Source organism: Vitis vinifera, chromosome 1, assembly GCF_030704535.1.
Source record: "Vitis vinifera cultivar Pinot Noir 40024 chromosome 1, ASM3070453v1".
Lineage (NCBI taxonomy): Eukaryota > Viridiplantae > Streptophyta > Magnoliopsida > Vitales > Vitaceae > Vitis > Vitis vinifera.
This window is the reverse complement of record NC_081805.1, coordinates 14,727-34,357: the sequence shown is the minus strand read 5'-3', so window position 1 is coordinate 34,357 and position 19,631 is coordinate 14,727. Positions and strand designations below refer to the sequence as shown.

Here is a 19,631-nt window from a genome sequence, read left to right as displayed (position 1 = left end):
ATTTATTGTTTTATCAAAAGTGATTATTGAGGGAAATTTAATGTAAACTATAATGATTTTTTTTTTCATACAGAAATTTATAATGATAAATTTTATTTTGTTTTTGGAAGGAGAGGGGGTGGTGGTTTAGTTATATCTATATAAAATTTCTCTTACAATCAAATCTCCATAACCCTATCATTTGAAAGAACCAAAATTATTGTTTGGCTATATAAAATAAAAAAATAAAAATCCTTTAATGTAGTATTGTCCAACTCTCATCTTAGCAAATTTATTTTTTTTACACAACATTTCATTATAATAATTGCAAAGAAATTTCTTGTAAATGATCTCTCTAAATTAAACTAATTGATTAATTGAAACTCACTAAAGCTAATTAATCAATCAAGACACATGTAAGCTAGTTTAAGTGACTCAAGTTCAAGTTGAACTCAAATCATTTAAACCTACTAAAAGCTTATATAAACCTTTTTTAGGGGTTTGGACTTCACTTTTGACAGTCTATTCTTTCTATTCACTTAGAGAAAGAGAACCTAGTCATCAATTGGGGTTTCCACTTTTCCACATCAAGATTTGAAAAAAACCACCAAGCAAAAGACTATTGAGCCTACAAGATCTTTTACACAATTGGCATATTCTTCACCAACACGAATTGATATGAGAACATCTAGATTTGAGGCAAGCACTTCTATACTAGAGCTTAAAAGTTTTAATATGCAAGTATGCTTTTGTTGCTAGGATGTAGATGCCTTAGGAAAAATAGTATACACCCTAACTGGTCCAAGGATAGGATTAGAGTAATCCAAAATGCCTTACAACTTGTTTTAGAGCTTAGGCTTTGAGCATGTTAGAAACCTTTTTAGGATGTACTAGCCTTCTTTTGTAGGGTTTGATATTCATCCCATGTCCTAAGGATGAATATATGTACATATTTTAATATCATGTGGTTATAATGTTTATAGAAGACTCATACTTGGGATTTGGATGTTCCAAAATTAACTCAAATTTGATGAAGATAGTTTGCAGGCATTGTAAATCTTGTAGACTCAATGATCTTCTATTCATTTCTCATTTTGTAGATCTAATAATAAAAAATAAACATAAAATAAAATAAAAAGGTATTGCACTCAACCACCAACAAATATTTCCACTCTTTTTACTTGGGCAATTATGCTAAGACAAAGACTGTTTCATCCAATACTTTTGTTGTTTTTCCTATTCTCGATCATACTTTTTAAGTCAAGTTGAACATAATCTTTGTGGTCAAAATACCAAATAACCATGTTTCTTCTCTGGTCTGAGTGACATTAAACCACATATCATTGATTATGGTCACTAACTCACTGTTCAGTAATTTGTGTAAACTTATGAAAAATAGAAATTGTCAAACTTCGTAGACAACAATCAATATTAGGAAACATTTGAATAGAATTGCAATAAAAACATTAACAATGTCAACAACCACAACAACCTCCGGAATTTTCCAAAATTCTCAATAATTTCAAATTTTTGGACAGATATTTTCAAAAGCAATTTAGTAAAGCATACTCAAAAAGTATGAAATTGGAGTTCTTGAATGGGACCAGTGATCTTGTGCACTACATGCTGTCAGGGTTTCATGTATAATTTATGATAGTATATATGCATAACAGAGAGGCGAGATTGAGACAAAATGACAAATGTCGATGTGGTGAGTCCTCGGAGAGCACTAGCTGATTTATTGAGGAATAAGATGAAATGAAGGGTTCCCTGCAAGTAATTTAAGAGCATCACTATTAAAATAAAGATTGTTACTGCCTTACCGTCTGTTGATTACCAAAGCCTTCCCAGTCCATCCCATTCTGTCCCACAGGGCAAAAGGGACTCATGGTAGACAGCCAAAACATTATTTAATCATAGCCATTAAGATATTTTCTCTTTGAACTAGTTACAAAACCATGCCTATATTTCAGATTATAAACATAGGTTTGCTGTTGTGGAATTTCAGGGAAAAAAATATTTATTCCTGCACTAGCTGAACTGATCAGAAAATAAGGTAGGCAAATGAATATCATCAACATGGTAAGAAAGGAGTAATCGCAAAAAATCACACCATTTTTTGAAGCATGTCTTTCAATTTTTCATGTCACCGCCTCCTGGCATTGTCATCCCCATCACCTATCTCTTGAGAAGCTAACTTGTCACTCTCCGCTACAAGTTCTCCATTGCAACTTTCACAGTGAAAATATTCATCTTCCATAGATATCAGTCGCAGTGCATCTAAAGCATTGTATCTGGACATAAGCCATCAGGGAATGCTCCCTTCAGAATAAGGTAATTATTCCAGATGTATGTACTAGTTAAAAACTTAAAAAAAGTGGGGATGAAGCTAACCTTTTCCCACAAGTGGAGCATATATACTCCTGATGTGTCCTTGTCCTCCAGTTCATCTTTTAGTTTTTTCTTCATACGATGCAATCTATACCTCACAACATATATCTGTAACAGATTTTTACATCAAGTTTTTTTTTTTTTTTGATAAGTAATGATGAGATATTATAAACACATGCCAAAGAAAGAGTGCATCAAGGTGCACATGAAGTATACAAAGAGCACTAAGAAAACATTTTTACATCAAGCTTTTTAAAAAACACGGTCAAAATGTATGAGGAAGACATAATAGAATGGATGGATGCAAGTCTATATTTTCAGTCAAATCCTTCTATTCTTTTCTTGGGAAGGAAAGAGCAAAAGTGATCCCTATGAGGGTTATTTGCAATTTAATGGTTTTGACTAAAGTAGAGTTCTATATATATATACACACACATATATGGGAAGCTTGTTGAGAAACTATTTTAACTTTAGATCAGCTGCAAAGGAGAGGTGGTCTTTGGTGAGTAAACAAATATAGGATGCAAATTGCAATAATTATTGCAAATGAGGCATTAGATTCGAGATTGAAGAGCTCTAGGAGAGGAGTGCTTTGCAAGCTAGATATAAAGAAGGCATATGGCCATGTCAATTGGGAATTCCTCTTAGTAGTTTTCAAAAAGATGGGTTTTGGGCAAAAATGGATTGGTTTAATTCAATGGTGTATCTCAAAGACAAGATTCTCTGTGTTGCTAAATGGAACTTCTTAGTGGTTTTTTTTTCCAGAGTTCAAGAGGTTAAGGCAAGTAGATCATTTTTCTCTTTATTTGTTCATTTTAGAGATGGAGACCTTTAGTGGTTTTCTAAAGTTGGAGATGATGGCTTCATTTTTTGTGATGCATGTGAAGAGCAAATGAATATAAGTTAGACCCTTATGTGGTTTGCAATGGTTTAAAGGTTAAAAATTAATCTAACTAAAAATGAGCTTATTCTAGTCACGGGGATGGGGTGTTCTTGAATGGGGGAGATTTAGCAGATTTATTGGATGCAAAATGGGGAAGCTCCCTACCTCATGTTTGAGTCTTCCACTAGGTGCTTCTTTTAAGTCACATGGAGTTTGGGAGGTAATAGAAAGAAGACTTTTCACGAGGTTAGCTATGTGGAAAAGACAATACTCTCATAGGGTGGAAGGCTAACATTGATTGAAAGTACTCTGTCTAGCTTGCCAATATATTATATATCCCTGTTTTTCATTTCAAGAAGGATACGTTTGAGACTTGAAAAGATACAAAGAGATTTCCTTTTGGGAGGGAGCCTATTAGAAAAAACCTCATTTAGTGAATCAGTCAATTGTGTATATGAGCAAAAAGAAATGCAGTTTGAGCATAAGAGATTTAGCTATTTTAAATTAGGCATTGCTTAGGAAGTGGTGTTGATGATATGCTTTAGAGAGAGACCCCCTATTGAAGTAGAAGTGGGTCATTGTCATTGTCATTACTACTAATGTTTTATCATGTCATTATCATTAGTACTAATGTTTTATCAAAAACACGAGGAGGATGAGAAATCCTATCCAAATAAACAAACTTTGATAAAAAGAACAAATGAATAAGATTTCTCCTATATACCACACAAAAAAATACGAAGGAAATGTGGTTCTACTCTCCTTTGAGATCAAAACATACACAAAAGAGACTAAAGCTTTGCCCCAAGTTTTGCTATTTTAATCCTTTATTTACACACCAAATTCCAATAAAGTTGAATAACATTGAAAGGAATGCCCTTGAAACCTAAAGTTGTTAAGGCACAAAAAGATGAATGTAAGTAAGTTAAGTCCCATATCAACTTTGTACTTCTTTACTTATCCTAAAAATTCCTTACATTTCTTTCCCACCATATTATTCAAATTAAAGAGAGGCATGCAATTTGCCAACAATTTTGCCTCTATTTGTGCTTCTTGAACCTTTAAAGGAGCTTGTTATCATATCACTTGTACTCCTAGAAGGAACCCTATCAAACCTAACTAGCTTGAATAATCTATGTCAAAGTGTCAAAGTCATTGAATGATATGAAAAAAGATGATCAATTGATTCACCACTCCTTTTTTTTTATAAGTAAAGTATTTTCATTAAAGGCCAAAAGGCAAAGGAAAGAATATACACGGAGTATACCAAGATACAAAGAAGCAAAACACCAAAGGGCAAACAAACCTCACCCTTAAGTGGTGGCTAGCCAATCTACAAAATCTATCAAAGAGAAAGTGTGTTCCTTTATATATACCCTAGCCCAATTCACAAAAGTGTACAAAAAAATGGACTTAATATCTTGGTCGTTCCTCTCAATATCGTCGAAGGCCCTCCTATTCCTTTCTTTCCAAATGGTCCACATCAGGCAGATGGGGGCCGCTCTCCAAGCTTTCTCTCTTTTCTTACCCACAAAAGAACCATGCCAACCTAGGAGGTTCTTTTTCACAGAGGAGTGCATCACCCATTGCACCCCAAAGAGTGAGAGAATCAAAAGCCATAACATTCTGGTTTTTTCACAAAACAAAAGAAGGTGATCTATGGTTTCCTCCTCATTTTTACACAAAAAGCACCTGTTGGGGATGCTCCAACCGAATATCTTCAGACGGTCAATGGTAAGCAGCCTACTCCAAGCCGCCTCCCAACCAAAGAAGCTAGCTCTAATTGGGACCCAAGGCGTCCAAATAGTTCTGGCCGGGAAGGGGTTTTTGATACCCCTTGAGAGAGAGCTATAAAATGATTTAACTGAAAAGGTTCAATTCTTGTTCTCTTTCCACCGGAGCGAATCGTTCACACCTCTTCTAATGGTCATAGGGAGGAGCTTGCCTAACAAGCTTTCAACTTCTCCCACCTCCCAATCATTAAGGTGTCTATTAAAACGAGGCGCCCAGCTTCCCCCAACTCCGTCTTCCTCCTAAGCCTCAGCAACCCAACTGTCTTTGTTGACAGAGAGATTAAATAAGGTGGGGAAAGCTTCTTCCAAGGATTGGTTATCACACCACAAGTCTTTCCAGAACTTCACTCTAGTGCCATCCCCTACAAGGAAGCGGGAGTGAGAACAAAAGCTCTCCCAACCATTTCTGATGGCTTTTCAAACCCCCACCTCATAACGATCTCTTACGCCTTTGGAGCACCATCCCCTATCTTGAAGGTCATACTTACTAGAGATAATTTGCTTCCATAGGGACTCATTCTCATTAGCAAATCTCCACAACCACTTCCCAAGAAGGGCCTTGTTAAAAATAGCTAGATTGCGAATGCCCAAGCCTCCATCATTTTTAGCAGTATAGATAACCTTCCAACTTACTAAGTGAAACTTGTTCTCTACGACACCACTGCCCCATAAGAAGTCCCTTTGGATATTTTCAAGCCTTGTACACACCTTCTTAGGGATCACAAAAAGGGAAAGGAAGTAGGTTGGGAGGCTGGAGAGGGTGCTTTTTAACAAAGTGAGATGGCCGCCTTTGGAAAGGTATTACCTTTACCAGAGAGACAACCTTTTCCTGAATCTTTCTTCCACTGTGTCCCATACCCTGATGGATTTGTAGGGGGCTCCAAGGGGGAGACCCAAATAGGTGGTAGGAAGACTCCCTATCTTGCATCCCAGAACCAAAGCGAGGGTCTCCATAGGAATGCCTTCCCCCACTGGAAAAGCCTCAGTTTTGCTCAGATTGACTTTTAATCCTGAAATCGCCTCAAACCACATGAAGGTCCAGCTAAGATATTGCAGCCGATCTGCTTTGGCGTCACAGAAGATCAAGGTGTCATCGGCAAATAAGAGATGGGACACGATCAGCCCCTCTCTTCCTCTTCCTCCCACTCCGAAGCCAGAAATAAAGCCCCCATTTCTTGCACAAGACAATAGTTGGCTAAGGGCTTCCATGGCGAAAAGGAAAAGATGGGGGGAAAGGGGGTCCCCCTGTCTCAATCCTCTAGAGCTATGAAAGAAACCCGAAGGGCTCCCATTGATGAGGATCGAGAAGGTTGCCGTAGAGCAGCACCATTTCATCCAATTAATCCATCTATGCCCAAATCCCATCTTGGACATCACCTCCATGAGAAAGTCCCAATTGACATGGTTAAAAGCTTTCTCAATGTCCATCTTGAGAAGGAGACCCGGTTTGTTGTCTTTCAATCTAGAATCAAGGGTTTCGTTAGCAATAAGAACGGCGTTCAGAATCTGTCTTCTTTGGATGAAAGCTTGCTGAGAATCAGAAATCACCTCCCCCATCACTGATTTCAACCTATTTGCTAGGATTTTGGCTAGCAGTTTGTACACACTCCCTACTAGGCTGATTGGTCTGAAATCTCTTAGGTCTTCAGCCTCCTCCTTTTTGGGAATGAGTAAAAGGAAGGTGGAGTTTAAGCTTCTCTGGAAGGTTCCGTGGAGGTAAAACTCCCTGAAGAGACCCAAAATTTCTGGTTTAACAACGTCCCAACAAAACAACCAAAATGCCATTGTGAAGCCGTCCGGGCCTGGTGCTTTGTCCCCACAGTAGCTACTAAGGGCTGCAAAGATTTCCTCCTCAGAGAACATCACTTCCAGGTTGCTGGCCACTCCTTCTCCCAACTCCTTCAAAATGAGGCCATTACTACTAGGCCTCCAATCCCCAGATTTTGAGAGGAGGGAATGGTAGATTCTGCAAACACTATCTTTTATATCTTCAATGGAAGAGAGCGTCACCCCATTCACTCTAATTTTAGACAGGAAATTCCTCCTTGCCCTAGCATTGGCCATTTTGTGGAAATATTTGGTATTTTTGTCGCCTTCTCTTAACCAGATATCTCTTGACTATTGCCTCCAAGAAGTTTCTTCCATAAGGGCCCATTTCTTATAATCCTCAAGAGCCAGATTTTTAGCCTCCATATCTCTAGGGTTAAGCGGGTTCTTCTTCTCCTTGGCTTCCCAATACTGCAGGCCAGCGAAGGCCTCTGCTCTATTGGAAGAGACGTTGCCTACCACCTCCTTGTTCTAGATTTTCAAGTCCTTCTTAAGAGCTTTGAGTTTCTCAGCAATGCAGTGGCTGCTATAGCCTTTTACAGAATACCCATTCCACCAGCTTCTTACTAGGTCTTTGAATCCATCTATTTTCAGCCACATATTTTCAAAACGGAAGGGGCTTTTTCCTGAGGAGAAACCTTCAGCTTCTAGGACTATGGGGCTGTGATTGGAGACCAGACGAGGTAGAGTTGACTGAGTGATGGCTGAAAAGTGGTCCTCCCATTGGTTCGAAATCAGGAAGCGGTCTAACCTAGAGGCAGCTTGAGAGTTCAAACCCCCTATCCAAGTGAAGGGACCTCCGGTCAATGGAGAATCCCTTAGCCCCAGCTCCCCTATCACCTCTGAAAATCTCCTCATTTCAACTGTGAGGTTAGGGGCGTTCCTTCTTTCCTCTGGGAATCTTACAGAGTTAAAGTCCCCTCCTACGCACCAAGGGTCATCCCAGCGGCCACGGATGGCTCCAAGTTCTTCCCAAAAATCTTCTTTTTCATTGCCAATCACTGGCCCGTACACTCCAAAGAAAATCCAAGAGAAGCCATCAACACAATTTCTAAATCGAACAGAGATGGAATACCCTCCGTTTTCAACCTCCAAATTCTCCATAACTCTGTTATCCCAAAAGAGAAGGAGGCCTCCTGCCGCTCCCCTAGCGTCCACTGACGCCCAAATAAGAAATCTTCCTATACCCACGCTTTTTACCATTTGCAGAGACATTTCTTTCACTTTCGTCTCTAAGAGGCAAACCAAATTTGGTTTTTGATTCCTCACCACACCCTTGATTAGCTTTTTTTTTTCGAGATCATTAAGCCCACGGACATTCCAGCAAAGAATTTTGATTCTCATTAATCCACTGGAATCAAAACCCTGGAGCTCTGGCCTGATTTTTTGGTTATCCCTAATGTCCCCCCATAACTAATAGAGCATTCCAATCTTTTTAATTCTCTTTCGAAGGGGGTGATACAAGCTTTTTTCTTTTCCCTTCTCTTGTTAAAGGTGCTACTTCCAGTGCTCAGCTTCAATTTCTTGAGCAGGGCTAGGATTTCAACTTCATGCCCTTCGACAGACATTCCCAAGACTTTACTGAAGTGGTAAAGTTTGGAAAGCTCCCCTTCTGACCATCCTTCTGCACACGGAGGAGCAGCTGATAGGTTTCTCTGTTTCGCCTCGTTTTGTTCCAGATCAGAGTTCGGGATCTCTGTCGACCCATCCTTCATCGGCGTCGCTTCCGCCTCTCTAAGCGTCGGCTCTAGTAGACCAAGACAAGAATCCCTTTCCCTCTCAAGCCCCGAGCCCCAGGAAGGAGTAGAAGAAGAGGACTCCCCTCTCGGGGAGATCGGAGGCAGAGAGATCGTACCTTGAGGGTTACGAGCTCCGACGGGGGGAGGGGGACCCATTTGCAGGCGGCGGCGCATCCATTTAGGGTGACGCTTCCTTCAGAGGGCGCCTGTCGGAGACGAGAGATGAAGCAGGGGCTGGAGAAGGAGCGGGGGCTCCTCTCCTCCGTCGCGGCGAGCAGATGGGGCTTTCATGCCCTAAGACAAGAGAAGGGGCTGGGCCGAGGGGATGAAGTGATCCCAAAGAGGCTGAGGCTTGGGCCTTCCCAAGCCCAGGCCCAAGAGGAAAGGCACAGTCCAAGCTTGAATGGGCCATGGTGCCCTTACGCCAGCTTGTGACCACGTCGCAAGCATGGGAGGGGGGGCTGCTGCACCAGTCATGTCCGAGGGAGGGGCACGACTTCCCATGACCAGTGGGAGCAACTTTTCAGGCTGCGGTGTGACTGAAGGTAAGGGCTGGGCGCCTACGCTCCCCTTGGCGCGTGACAGGGCCGCCTCATCATCCTCGAGCTTCCAAGCATCGGCTCCATGGGAGGGGAGTACAGTGGAGATGCAGGCCTCGTCTTCCCACCAAAGCTGCAAGGCGTAGCAAAGGGGACCAGCTACAACCTGCAGCGAGCTTGGGTGATTCCATCCTCTGATTTCAACGAGGATTCGTCCACAGCCACGAACCTTCCGCAAGAGTCTCCAAACTTTTTGAAGAGACTTCTTCCCCAAAGATGCAGAGGGAGGCCAAGAATTCTGACCCAAACAAGGCGCAGGTCCCCTCTGTCTCCCTCAAAACAGCCCACAGAAGGCTTCCACTTTTCTAGGCAGAAGCTTCTTCCTCTGAAGCGTCTCGCTCCTGATTGAAACACCCTCTTTGCTTCATCTGCAAACTCAAATTCCACAAGGAGGAGATTTTCTCTTAGATTTGATAGTCAAAGGTTCCCTTCTAAGAACCAGGAGCTTTTTGCCCACGACCCGAAGGAAGCAAGGTCAAGGAAGCGGTCAGAGTCTCCTTCCTAAAAGCCCACAAGGCACTTGCCCAGCAACTCCTCGTTTCTAACGAGAGCTTCTTTCTCAGCTTTTATCCAGACGGCGTCACGTGGCGCAGGGCAATCCTGCAGAGAGGAAGAGCCTCTGATTATACTACTGCCAGGGGCTTGAGCAGGTGTGAGGTTTTCCATCAGAGCTCCATTCCACTGCAGGGGAGAGACTCCCAAGCTTCTCAGCTTACTAGCAAGAACTTTCCATCCTCCTACAAGCCCTCTTCCTTCAAGGAAAGCCAAGGAGAATCTCTTGTTCTCTGCATCTCTAACAACACAAAACAAGAAACGCCCTGCATTGTTTCTACGGAGCTCCAGACAGTAGCCTCTATTTCCTTCCGACCAAAACTTCTTGAAAGGAGCTCTTTCCTTTAGCCCACAGCATGACTCAACCCCTTCTAACAGTAGGGACAAACCTTTCCCTCCAAATCTGATCCATGAAGAAAACTTAGGGCCTCTTTCACAGATTTTCCCATGCACTTTTCCTTTGTGCTCCTCTATGCTAATCTCAAACGTCTTCAACTCGACACCGAACCAGCACCTACCTCCAGGGGAGGATATCGGCATCACGAACACTACAAGCACTATTCTTCTATATCTCAATCTTCAAAAGAATCACAAGCCAAAGGATTGAGACAGATCATTGACATCAACAACCACCTTCTATGCTTTGACCACACTGCCGGACAAAGAGAATGCATTCCATAAGTTTCTAGGATATTGTGACTGATTCACCACTCTTTATACACATAGTATAAGGATTAAGACTAAGGGATTCATGAGGACTTCTCAGCTATAGTAAGTTAGTGTTGATCTTTTTGTTGGTCACTAGCCATACAAATACCATATGAATTTTGTTGGAGATAAATGAACAAGACCTAGTAGATTGGATAGGGCTAAAAGGAGGGATTTTACCATAAATATGTTTGAAGAAAATAATGACCAAGCTCTCTTGTTTGGGACGAGATTGAGGAGAGTGGACATAGGAGGGATTGTTGAACAACTACAAAAGTGTTTGTGTAGAACCTTCATTTTGTTTTCTTAACACATGTGCTACTAGGTGCTTTCCCATGCTTCTTTCTTGACTTGTGGTCATCCCTTAGTGGCCCATTGACACTCATACGACTTAATTTTTCTGAACCACCATCAAGGGCCTTTTGTTTAGTTTAGGTTTCTTCACTTAGATGTTTCTAGGCTTAGGTCACTTAGGCACCATTTTTAGGTTAGGTTCACTTAGGTGTTTTTTTTCAGGTTTTTTGAGGATAAATTTTGCCACAGATATTAAAACAAGGTGATTCTTGAAGATGTGGAAAGCTAAGAGAAAGGGTTGACAATTTCTCCTAAATCAATCGTTATCAAGGAGAAAAGTTGGTGACAAGATTCAGGTGCAGAATTAGCCTCATTGGAGGATTCTCTTGGTGTGGACGTTTTGGAGATTCAAAAGAAAAGAAGGTGGTAGTTGCACATAGAAGTGGACTCACATGCCATTGAAAAGTGGAGTTGGAAGAAGAAATGTGAGGTCTTGAAAAGAAATGTGAAATCTTGAGAGGTAAAGGTAAAGTCTTGAGAGGCTAGGAGAGGTATGTTCTCTTTTCTTTATTTTTTTTTTTGCACTTCTTGTTTACGATCATCTCTTTACCTTCTTCCTTTCCTTCCATCTTGTTTAGATTTAGGTTTATCTTTGGTTGGTGTGGATGCATATGCCACACAGATTGTTGATTTCCATTGATTGATGATTGTTAAGGATGATTGTTTATTGATGATAGGGATTTGTGAATTGTTTTGGTTTTCTTTCTTTATTTTTTAAGCATCTTTGATTATCATATGATTTCCTTTCTCTATTTCTTTTCATAAAGATTCAATCTTTTTGTCTTCCAAGTTCATCTTATGTTTCTTGATCATAAAAAAAAAAAAAAAAAAAAAATCATTTTTTGAAAAACATGCAATCATGTTTCATTTGGTATGCAGATTTGAGAATAAAAACAGGTTTTTGATTTTCGGGTTTACATGAATAAAAATTCATAACTCCAAATAAAGGAGTAATTTTTTGTTCGCATAAGGTTCCTTACGATTATGAAAGATCGGGAAACATGGATTAAATTCATTTATATTAATTTAGACCTTGCTAAAGTCCAACATTCAAATAATTTTTTGTTTCTTTCGAACAAAAGCTTTACTACCACTGTTTGTTCAACTCATTGGCTTTCAGAATAAAAAATTAGAATCAAATGGCTTAAGGTTTTTCTAAAATTATTTTGATGTTTGTATGGTGTTGTGGACTTCTTGAAAATGTTTTTAGAATTTTAGTTGAGTCAAAAAACAATTTTCAAATAGGAGATATAAATTAATCTTCTAGCGGGTTCAATTTTCACCCAATTTTGGACGCTTGAAATATTTTTGTAAAAATAAATTTGTGGGTGATTATGTAAATTTGTTTTGATATTTTTCCTTTATTCTAAACTTCTTAAAGTTAATTTAAGGCACTTGTTTCATTAAAAACGGACTCCCCAACTGAGAGAACTAGTTTTCCCTTGTTGTACCCACTGCATTAATTAGAATTTGAATAGAGGGGTTGTTTGCTTGTTTTTAGAATTGATCCGTGTGCCTTCTAATCTTGCCATTGTTTTTCTTGTAAATTAGACTTTTTGAACATGAATTCTGATTTTTTATATGATTTTATTACACTTCGTGATTGATTAAAAAAATTGGTTTATGCATGCCATGGAATTCTGTCTTGTTTTGGACCTTCTTGTATGTTTTTGTGAACCAGGATGAAATGAGACTTCAATAAATTATTTGGCCAATTGGATGATATCTAGATACATAGAAGAGGTTTCCTGATTTTTTGTGTAATTAAATTCCCCTTCTAGATTTATTTTTAATATTTATTTTATGAATCTTTCTATTCTAACTGTGTGCTAGAATTTCTGTACAATGCTCACTTTCTTATTTAATCCGAAGTTAATTGACTCATCTTGACTTGACTTTGGCTTGTGTATTGTGATATGGACATATTGAGGATGTTGCCTAATTTTTTTACATGATGAATTAATGCTTCTAGATATTTATTTGGGATTTTTCTTATGGATGCTACTACTCTACCCCTTTGTTGCATACTTTTGTCTTAATCCCTAATTTTGGCATTCATAGCTATCTTGTACATTAATTAACCTTAACAATGGGTAGTATTGTGTATCATATGTGATAGTTGATATTTCTTTAGACTCTTGCTATTTCATTTAAGCAGTATATATATCGCATAGTATATGAGGTTTTAATCATGTTATTCTTTTACTAATTATTATTGCTTATAAACTAACTCCTCAAGTTATATGCAAGCAACTTGTAAACTATGCATGCTATTCAAGTATGTCCCCCACATCTTTTGTCCTTTTAGTTCTATAAATAGACATGCTTAGTTTGCAAACCTATTCATGTATGATTATGCTTTCCTATGCTTTGGTTATTGTTTGGTTTTTTTGAATGAGATGAATTGCATGTTGTATGTTGTATTATTTGTCAAACTAACTTTGATGTTTTTATGAAAGCGCTTTAAGGGGCAGCTTAGGTACTCTTGTATTTTTCTCTCATGTGATTCATTTATTTGATATGATTGTTGTTTTTTTTTCCTGATAAGTAAGAAATTGTATTAAAAAAAGTGCACAAGAGTATATAGGTCACATACAAATAAAACAAGCAAGAAGTAGAAAAGAGGGTAAAAAAAAATACTCCCTCCCTCACCCAATACCCAACCACTCTATGAAATAAATCAAATGCATATAACCACCACCTATATATACCCTAACCCACATAGAGAAATTCTTTGATATGATTGCTTTGATATGAATAGAAAATTGTGAGGTGCCCGGAAGAATAGAGGTGATAGCAGGGTTAGCTTCTTTTTCCATCCCATTGTGGTGGGAGGACTTGGTGTGGTTCTTAGCCTTATAGGTAGCCACTGATGTGAAGCCCTAGAGAGGAGTTGCGCCGATGAACAAGGTTTCCATTGAGCAGGAAGAAGTGGGGACTGATTCACTCGCTTTGGTGCATGTGGATGAGGGTTTCTATGGAGAAGGAATCCCTGCTATAGCTGCAGTTGATAGGGATAATGGCTTGGTGCCTCGAAAGTCCAAGGTCAACCCCATGCAAAAAGACTCTGAAGGTCAAGCTATTGATTCTCTACCAGAGGTTGCCATTAAGGTGAATGGGGTTTCTAACGTTGGAAAAAGTGGGGTTTTTGAAGGTTTAAAGTTGAAAGGAAAGAAGCCTTTTGGCAAAGGAGGGGTCTTCGAGGGTGGATAACTTGGCCCAAAGACCAAGTGGGCCAGGTTGAAGACTAAAAGACAATTTTTTCCTTTGGGTGGGCCTACTAGCACACTGAAGCCTAGTTTCTCTCGGGCTATGTCTCTTAATAAGAGAGTGGGCTGAGCTTCTCTAAAAAGGTGGGGTATTGGGTTGTTCCTATTAGGAACAAAAGCAAGAGAGGGTTTAAAAAGCAGTTGGCCCAAGTTTCTCCCCTATTAATAGCGGGTAGCAGGGATTGTTCATTAGGGCTCCCAAAGCCAGCTTATGACGAGGAAGTCTCACTATAGGAGACGCCCCTATGGAACCAAGGTTCAACTAAGCTTCTTTGGCGACGTGTTTTTCAGGTTCGTACCCCTATGTTTTCCTGCTCTTGGGAGGGGGAGAGGACTCTTTTAGCACTTCTTCTCTTTCTCTTTCGGGTTTGGGGGATTCTATGTGGAATGTTTGGAGAATGGAGATTGAGGGGGAGTTTGAAGATCTTTTGAAGCTTGAGTTAATGAGTGCATCATTGTGTATGATTCTCAAAGATGGACGCTTTGTTACTCTGCCATATCACGATAGGGTCACCCACTTGGGGAGAGGGGTTGAGGCGGTAACCCTAAGGGATCGAAATAAAGAAGCTCTCATCTTACATGAGCAATTCAAATTATCAAAAGAGGAGACGCCACATCTTTAGATCACTGTAGCAGGAGAAGTGGAGAGGGAGAAACCCCCTTGGGTGAATAAGAAATTCCTTTAGTTCTGCAAGTCTATGGGGGTTTCGATTGAAGGTTTCGAAGAGGATATTTTGAGAATCTTTATGGAGATTGAGATCAGGAGGTGCTCTGCTAGTAAGCCGAAAGTAAGCAAAAGGGGAACAATATCCTGTTCAAGGAAGGATAGAGAGTAGAAGAAGCTCTTTAGCACTATTAACTATGACGGAATGGCTGGAAGAGAAGCAGGGGATGGGGATTCGGGAAGGCAAGTTGTTGTGGTCCCTTATGAAGCTTAGGATTTTATCTTAGAATGTGAGAGGATTACATGACCCAAATAAAAGGATGGTCATTAAGTCTATAGTGAGAAAGCATAAGCCAGATTTGGTGTGTTTTCAGGAGACAAAAATGAAGGAGATGTGATAGGTTTGTTAGAAGCTTGGGGGTTGGTAGGAACTTGGGTTGGGTGTCTTTGATTTACAGCCATTTTTTTAATTAGACATATTGATTTACAACCATGATATTACATATTCAACTCACTCGAGCGGCAAGGGGTTTAGGTAGGCATAATGGAGGTTTCAAGTTTGATTCCATGTAACAATAAACAAACAAACAAAAAATTTTAACCATCAAAGAAAGGGGGCTCTTCAATAATATTTTGATCAGGATGACTATGAGAAACAAAGATGTGATTCATAATTCGTTATGTAGCACATGTTAGCAACAAACCTAGGTCATCAATTTTTTTATTTTTTTTGGATAGGTAAACCCAGGTCATTATTATTTAATTCCCCACAAAATTGTCCAACTCACTCATCATTTATCATGTAAAGCATTTGTATATTATCGTATTATTGCAGTGTTTGATATGGAGATCTTTAATGCATTTAAACTATTTTTAACATTACTTTTTGCTTGCAGGTTCCAAACTCCAAACCATATGTCAAACCTCCATGTTTTTATTAGTGGGATAACAGATCCCAATCCCATATCTACCCTGGTACTGAACCAAACATAGAACTTGTTATCCCAATCCCATATCTACCGTGGTAGTGAACCAAGCATAGAACATAATATTATATCCCATTCTGGCTCCATGTCTCACTAACAAAATGAAGAAATCAAATTAGTAAAATTAGTAAAATAGTAAAACCTTGTGAGAGCATCAAGCATCACTACAACAATGCCCCGGTTATCGCTCCTCCCAGTCTTAGGTTGGTTGTCTCCCTTGGTTGTTATATCATCATAAAATGCCCTAGTTGCAAGCTTCACCAACCTGTGAAAAATTCATCAAAAGGCAAAACAAAAGAAGAAACAGGACAAAAATTAAATCACCATTCTTGTTTTGGAGAATTGATGACATACTAAAATAATAAGTTTACCTGATAAATTTGGCACAAAGTGAAACTATACCTATTAAATGGTTCGATGCTCATGTTTGTTCATTAATTTGTAAAGCATGTTTTGGATTTTTCCTAAAATAATAAAAGTATTAGATTTAAATCAATATAATATGATTTAGCATCATTCACTAATCATAGAGTGGTAATTCATCCCTTAATTATTTTCTACCTTCACACCAATATCATGAGCAAGCGGCAATGCAATTCTAATTTTATTAGTGAGGCATGCTTCAAGGCTGACCCTAGAGCATTCCAAAAACACATTTAAGCATTCAATAAATAAATAAATAAATAAATAAATAAATCTAGTGACAAAAGGCATATGTGAGTTCAAGCATACCTAAGGCGCGCTTCCAGTGCGCCTTCAATGCACCGGACCAATGCACCTTCAATGTGCCAGAGCTTGTGATGAAAGCCTCAAAGGTGTTTTTGTTGCTAAGATGACTAGACCAATAAATAAATGAATAAATTTTTTTTAAAAAACGACGTCTTTTAACCTAAAACAACCCATGGAGAGTCAAAAACAAAGGAAAGGAAAAAAAAACCTAACACTAACTCTGACCGCAGGATCTCAGACTTCTAAACCATCAGTGGTAGTTCACCCTAGCATAGGTAGCTTCAACATCTTCACTTTGCTCCTGCAAGATCTCCATGAATGCTCCTTGGTTCTACTCTCTTCGTTCTCCTTTCCATTATTTCTTCTCAGTTCTCGCACTTCTAATTTCTTCTCCCTTATTCTTTATAATCTACTGATTTATTTATTTTTTTTCATTTGACATTTTCCCTTTTTTTTTATTAACATTAATATACACTCACGTAAGATTAATTGTAGAAACTGCCTAAGAATTTTCCATTTTTTATAAGCAAAATGCATAAGAAATTGTGAAGAAGGATTGGCTTTGCAAGATATTCCACTTGACAAATAATGGATGTCCAAATCAATTGCCTTTTTTTATTATTGTGATTTATCAAACCAATTTTATTTGTCATTCCAGATGACACCTTCTACAAATTCCTCTATTTCTTAGACTCCTTTCCAGAATCAGTCAATTTGTTCTAATACTTCCTCATCCAGGTGAGGAATTCTCCATGGTTATCCTATAATTAAAAAAGGTTTTCACATCATGAGGAAATTGGTAAACCAATAATCATCTGGCATTTTCCATGTAGTCAAGAATGGAATCCTAGAAAAAAATAAAATTCAACAATAATAGGTTAAAAGCAGTTCAAGAAAAAACCCTAGCCCTCTGTTTAGTTTCCAAGAAAATAGAGCAATAAAAGAAAACAACATTATCATTCCTATGTTATTTTTCATCTTTTGCTTTCAAAAAGAAAAAGGAAAAAAGAAAAAACCCTCAAGGTGAATTTTAAGTAACAAAACATTTTCTGTATTCTTGAATCATCATTACGCATTTCTGTGTTCTTGAATCATCATTAGTGAAAATTTTATCATTCAAAATCTTAATTACTTTCTTCATATTTTTTCTGTATCTAAACTAAATCAAATGTTTATAGAAGAAACATTCCGAAATAGTAAAGACTGTTAATCTAACAAGAATATCAGTCTGAGTTATTATCCAAATTGTCAATAGTTCCACGGCTGTTTAAAGAGAAACCGTACAATTCAAAATTTCCAGCAATAGCATTCCCAATTTATAACGCTCTGTTTTGGGTTAGAAAATGAAAAGAAATAAAAGAAAACCTCATCTTGATTGCTATGTTATCTCTCTCACTTTCTTTGCTCCCAAAGATGCACAACAAGAAGAAAAATTTTAAAACTCAGATCAACTACAATTTTTCAGTATTCTTAGACCTAGAGGGAGAAAATTTTCCATCATATTATCATTATTTTCTTGGCATTCAAACGATTGTATCTAATCTAAAAGTGAAATGATTGAATTGGGAATAGAGATTGGAATAGTACCTGGAACCTAGAGATCAATCGAAATGCAATGTAGAGAGAAGGAATGATCGAATGCTTTTGTGTAAATAGAGATGACGCTTCTTCTGCTGCAAGCAAACCCTAATAGGGTGCGCAAGGAGTGGCAGTGACTTGTGCAAGCGACTAAGAAGGACATCGGAAACTGGTGATAGTGTTTTCGGACGAGTCGTTCAAGAATAAGCTGCTCTAGTAGCCGCTGCTGGCAATGCAATACCCGTGGGTGGGGCTTTTTTTACTTTTGCGGCAATTTTAAAAAATTATAATTAAAAAATGGTAGTTTTGAAAATATTGATAGATTTACCACAGTTTTGGCCACGTGGAAGGTGTCTTTTGAAGAGACACCTTCCACAATTTTCAAAATCATGAAAAAATTGAATTTAAGCTAAAGGTGTCTCTTGAAGAGATACCTTCTACAATTTCAGAAAATTTGATTTACATTAAAGGTGTCTCTTGAAAAAACATTTTCCACGTGGCAAAAAATCCAATATGTATTAAAGGTATCTCTTGCAGAGATACTTTCCACGTGGCAAAAAATCCAATATTCATTAAAGGTGTCTCTTGAAGAGACACTTTCCTCAAAAATTTGAATGTCTTATAAATTTGATTTTAAAGCTAAAGATGTCTCTTGAAGAGACACCTTCTACAATTCCTAAAAATTTTAATTTATACCAAAGGTGTCTCTTTAAGAGACACCTTCTAGAATTCCAAAAAATTAGATTTATACTAAATGTGTCTCTTGGAAAGACACTTTACACAATTTCACAAAATCCAATATGTATTTTATTTGTGGAAATGATTTTAAAGTTAAAGATGTCTCTCTTTAATGTATGAAAATTGTGGAAAGTGTCTCTTCAAGAGACACTTTCAGTATAAATCCAATTTTTTTAAAATAATAGAAGGTGTCTCTTGAAGAGACACCTTCAATATAATTCCATTTTTTGGGAATTGTGAAATGTGTCTCTTGATACCTTCCACAATTTTAAAAATATTGGGTTTATACTGAAAGTACTTGTTCAAAAGACACTTTCCACAATTTCCATTCAAACAGTGGAAAATTTTGAATTTATGCTGAAGGTGTCTCTTGAAGAGACACCTTCCATAATTACAAAAAAATGAAATTATATTCGGACACCTTTCATAATTTTTAAAAAATTGGGTTTATACTGAAAGTGTCTCTTGAAGAGACACTTTCAACAATTTTTCAGTGAAAATTTTGAATTTTGAAAAGGGACATTCTACAATTCCCAAAAAATAAAATTATACTAAAGGTGTCTCTTCAAGAGACACTTTCCACAATTTTCATTATTTGTAAAAAAATTTGCTTTATACTGAAAGTGTCTCTTCAAGAGACACTTTCAACAATTTTTCAATGAAAATTTCGAATTTTGAAAAGGGACATTCTACAATTCCCAAAAAATAAAATTATACTAAAGGTGTCTCTTCAAGAGACACTTTCCACAATTTCCATACACAGTAGAAAATTTCGAATTTATGCTGAAGGTGTCTCTTGAAGAGACACCTTCCACAAAAGAAAAAAAAAATCTATCTCTTAA

The 19,631-nt window shown here is 38.1% G+C and overlaps 1 long non-coding RNA gene across 10 annotated transcripts; it reads right to left on the bottom strand.

Annotated features, from left to right (window-relative positions):
- Positions 1 to 1,410: 1,410 nt before the first annotated feature.
- LOC104879287 (uncharacterized) lies at positions 1,411 to 18,317 on the bottom strand. Of its 10 annotated transcripts, XR_002029734.2 has the most exons (9): positions 18,061 to 18,316; positions 16,682 to 17,320; positions 16,477 to 16,580; positions 16,306 to 16,378; positions 16,147 to 16,208; positions 15,887 to 16,009; positions 2,374 to 2,478; positions 2,093 to 2,273; positions 1,411 to 1,749 (listed from the first exon to the last, which is right to left on the bottom strand). It is a non-coding gene; the product is annotated as an uncharacterized LOC104879287 (long non-coding RNA). The 10 variants fall into 10 exon arrangements; XR_002029752.2 differs by lacking the exon at positions 1,411 to 1,749 and having other exon boundaries at positions 1,871 to 2,273; positions 16,116 to 16,208; positions 18,061 to 18,317; XR_009465752.1 differs by lacking the exon at positions 1,411 to 1,749 and having other exon boundaries at positions 1,871 to 2,273; positions 16,477 to 17,320; positions 18,061 to 18,317.
- Positions 18,318 to 19,631: the final 1,314 nt, after the last annotated feature.